The sequence below is a fragment of the Canis lupus genome, chromosome 2 (assembly GCF_048164855.1).
Source record: "Canis lupus baileyi chromosome 2, mCanLup2.hap1, whole genome shotgun sequence".
Lineage (NCBI taxonomy): Eukaryota > Metazoa > Chordata > Mammalia > Carnivora > Canidae > Canis > Canis lupus.
Genome location: NC_132839.1, coordinates 11,528,814 through 11,533,699, shown reverse-complemented (window position 1 = coordinate 11,533,699; position 4,886 = coordinate 11,528,814).

Here is a 4,886-nt window from a genome sequence, read left to right as displayed (position 1 = left end):
TTTTTGAATCCCATATAAATAGAGGCACACAGTATGTACCTTAATGCCAGATTCTTCTGCACACAACATCAATGAGATTTATTTAAGGATATTACTAATTTCATTCTTTTTTTTAATCAATGTGCATGAACATTTTATTAGTATGCCATAACTTATCCATCCATTGTATTGCTGGATGGCAATTTCAAGTGTTTTGAGTTTTGTTTTTCCAAAAAGCTGCTATGTATATCCTTATAAATATATTTTGATGAACATGAAAAAGCATTTACAAAGTATGGATGGAAATGCGAAGGGTACAGTCACTAGATTTTGAGCCAGTCACTAAGCTGTGAACCTAGTTCTTTTATTTTCTATGTCACCCTAGGAAAATAATCCAAATTCTCTCTGCCTCAATTTTCCCATCTGCAAATTAGAATTTAAATAGTACTTAATTTGTACAATAATGGTGAAGAAAAGTTGATATATACTAACAATGCAGAGAACTCCTGGGGACATAAGTATTTTAAAGAAATTCAGGACATTAATCTTAGGAAAGCAAACAGCAAAATGAACTGATGTTAGTAGAAAATTCGAATGACTACAAGATTATTTTTTAACTTCATGAAAATAAAAAAAGAGCTAATTAACTCATTATTTCTACTTTTTTCCCAATAGGTAAGTACAATTAAAATGAAGATGTAAATAGCTGTTGATCATTAAAAATAAAACCATGGCAGATGTTCAACTTGTATATCCTCAACTTGTCCATACCTATTGTTAAATTTCAGCTTTTGTTCCAATCGGTCAATTATTTTATTAGTTGTAGGTGAAGAGATACTAAGAGAACAGTTGGCCATGTTAAGCGACTTCCCATTTCTAAGTTCAGACAAATTACTTGTGGGATGTTGGGCACATTTCAAAGGCAAATATTTAGCAACTGTACATTCTTAGTAACAGAAAACAGGAAAAGAGCCAGATGACAATGTGCAAAGAGAGTAAATTGGATTCTGAAAAACACTGATCTATGGCATACTTATTGAATGACAATTAGAATCCAGAAACTATTAAAGACAGTGAGTATAAAATGATATACCTGACATGATTATTGTGTTTTAGAATTTTACATGTTATTCTGAGAAAAAAAGACAATAGGTAAAAATGTCAATTAGCAATAAAACTTATTAGTTAAGATTGCTAAATAGAAATCTGTGAATACAAGGGGAAAAAAAGAGAGTCAATATTAGAGATCTTCAAGAAGAACCAGTCACCCCAAAATAAGCAAATTTTTGTATATAGGTTAGGCAATCTTGTGATACATGGTTATGTTTTATTTTTAGGTTGTGAAACATAGTTATATTTTATTTATAAAACATTTGTGTATCAATTCTTCCATGTTAGGATCAAGATGATGGACACTTTTTATTATGATGTATGTCATATTATTTAGAATATTTCAAAACAGATAGTATCGTAGTTGTCTTCAATTAGTTTAACCCATAGACCAGAGATATTTAGTGGCCTTTTAAGGAAATTCCTACTTTAAGAATGATGTCTTGGCATTTAGTCCCACTCTAAAACTCTTATGCTACGAAAAAGATTCAGCTTTCCTATTTCACTTTATCACCATAATATTTGCCAGAGTAATGAATATTAGAAAGGAGTTCTTCTTTTTTTTTTTTTTTTTTTTTTAAAAAAAGGTATTGTATTACAGCAATAAAGGTAGGTTAAAATAGTTACAGTGGATATCTACCCTTGTGTGAACACGTCATCAAAATCTAAAGGAGTCTTCACACATTACCTTTGATCCCCAAATGGGTGTGTCACACCACTGGTCTGGAGGATTCTTTTTTTTACCTCATTCTGATAGATATTTGCCTGTGGCCACTGGCAATTCTCACCAGGCTTTCCAGAAAGGCATCCTTAAAACACATGATAGAGTGCTGTTTTATTTATACTTTATTTATAAAACAGGTTTTAAACCTGTGCCTGGATTTTAATAAATATCTGAGGGCAGGGTAAAATTAGGTCTGAGACTTTACATCAGTGTGATCTGGACAACACACCATAGGAATTGGTTACCTTTGTCTAATCATATTCACCTATACACACCAACTGACCACCCACCCATCAAGTAATCTAACACATACACGCCTCACTAAGCAACAAAGATATTATTCGTTTCCAGTTATATATTCTATTAGACTTCTTCTCTGCTATATACCTATAAAAGACTTAGCAACAGGCATAGATTATTATTTTAATACACACCTTAAAAAATGAATGACAGAAGGTATGAAGATTCTTGAGGAAACAATGATAAACTCATTAAAATTTTGGTATTTAAGGATTTAGAAATAGCTAAATTAAGTATATTCCTAAATAGTGTATGTATGATTATTTCCTAATAAAAGGTGCCAAAACAAAGTATAAGCAATTCTATCTACTTTGGGAACTTTGTTCCTATATCCAGGATCTGTATTCCTTTTTCTTTTTTATTTTATTTTATTTTATTTTATTTTATTTTATTTTATTTTATTTTATTTATTTATTTTGGTAAGCACCCTTTAGATCTATCTTTGTACCAATTTTTAAGTGTATAATACATTATTCACCACAGGTACAATGTTGTACAACAGATCTCCTTACCTGAAATCTGAAGGCCATTAATTAGTAACTCTCTATTTCCCCGCTTCCTAACCTTCAGCAACAATCATTCCACTATTTGATTCTATAAATTTAACTATTTTAGATACCGCATATGAGCAGGATTAGTCCTTATTTGCCTTTCTGTGATCAGCTTATTTCATTTAGCATAATGTCCTCAAGTTTCATCCTTATTATATTAATGCAGGATTTCTCCTTCCTTTTTAAGGCTGAATAGTATTATACAGACACACCACATTTTCTTTATTCATCCATTGAGGTATATTTAGCTTATTTCCACATTTTGGCTATTTTAAACAGTCCTGCGATAAAAATGGACCTGTTTCTTAGTGTACAAGCTTTATGCCATTTAGATGAAATTTGTCCTGCTGAATTAGAAGTCCATTCCTTTGGACATTCAACCATTCCTTTTCACTCAACTGACAAATCAAAGAGAAATAAATTATTTCTATTAAAACATGACTGTGGGGGATCCCTGGGTGGCGCAGCGGTTTAGCGCCTGCCTTTGGCCCAGGGCGCGATCCTGGAGACCCGGGATCGAATCCCACATCAGGCTCCCGGCATGGAGCCTGCTTCTCCCTCTGCCTGTGTCTCTGCCTCTCTCTCTCTCTCTGTGACTATCATAAGTAAATTAAAAAAAAAAAAATAAATAAAAAAATAAAACATGACTGTGTGCTAGGGAGTCTTAAAATCCTATCAATCTTTTCTTTTTAATATTTTATTTATTTATTCATGAGAGACACAGAGAGACAGACAGAGACACAGGCAGAGGGAGAAGCAGGCTCCACGCAGGGAGCCTAATGTGGGACTTGATCCACGGACTCCAGGATCATGCCTTGGGCCAAAGGCAGGCATCAAACCGCTGTGCCACCCAGTTGTCCCAAATCCTATCAATCTTGACTTGATTCTACATCATATCATAGTAGCTAACTTCTCCTTTAGAAATCTATAAGTAATAAAGTATAATTAAAATTTTAAAGTCCAAACTCTCCAATAAACATTTTTTTTTACATAGAAACATATGTATACCTACACACATACACACAATACATGAGATAAATACATCCCATATGTGAGATACAGTGAGGGGGCATCCTCTCCCTTTAACAAGGTATTTGGAAAGATGTAGACTGCATCTGCATAATACATGAAAAAAATTATGGAGATTGCCACAAAATAATAAAATTCTAGTTAGAAAAGATCTTACAGATGATCTACTTTAATTTCCTTATTTGTTAGCTGACAGATCTGAGTTTCACGGAGACTCTCAGTGGAGTTTCAAGGGAGAACAAAAATTAATCATCAGGATTTGCAGAAGACAACACATGGGAGAAAGCAGTTGGGTAAGAGAAATATTTTTATGAAGATTATTGAGTTGAAAAATAAGGGAGAAAAATTGCACTTTCCCATAAATGCATCATCTTCAATCTATTCTGATACTAAAAAAAAATAATCTTTGGAATATTATAGTTAAAAGTAAAATGGAGTAAACTCAAACCTAGGAAAATAACTGAAGATACATAAAATATATGAGGCATTTCAGGAGGAAAAGAAGTAGATAGCAAATAAACATAGATTTAAAAATTTACAAATTCCCACCATTTGTCATTAGGAAAATGGCAATTAAAACCAACATGGGATACCATTGTATGTCTATTACAATGGTTAAACTCTAAAACATTGATAACCCCAGATGCTGGCAAGCAAGAGGAACTTTCATTGCATTCTGGTGGGAATGCATGACCATATAATCTCTCTGGGGACAATGTAAAAATTTATTATAAACTTGAACCTATCCATCCTTTTATTTTATTTTTTTTTTGAACCTATCCATCCTATTTAATGTACCATTTCTAGTAACTGGTGTTTATCCAAGTAAATTGAAAATGCCTCTTCACACAAAAACTTACTTGTGCATGGTGTATAGCTTACAGGAGCTTTGTTCCTTAAACTCAAAGTTGTAAACCAAGTGTCTTTCAACAGGTAAAGGAATAAACCAACTTTTTAAAAATCATGTAATAGAAATATTAAGCAATGAACCAGAACAAACTGCTGGTTCATGCAACAACATGGATAAATCTTAAGCAAATTTTGCTAAAGTGGAAGAAGCCAGATTTGAGAAGAAAGGGCAACTATAGACAGAAAATAGATCCATGGATTGCTAGTTCTGAGGTCAGAGGCTTCAGCAGTAACTACAATGGGATGTGTAGACAAAACCATGGTGATGTAACCACCATTCTGTG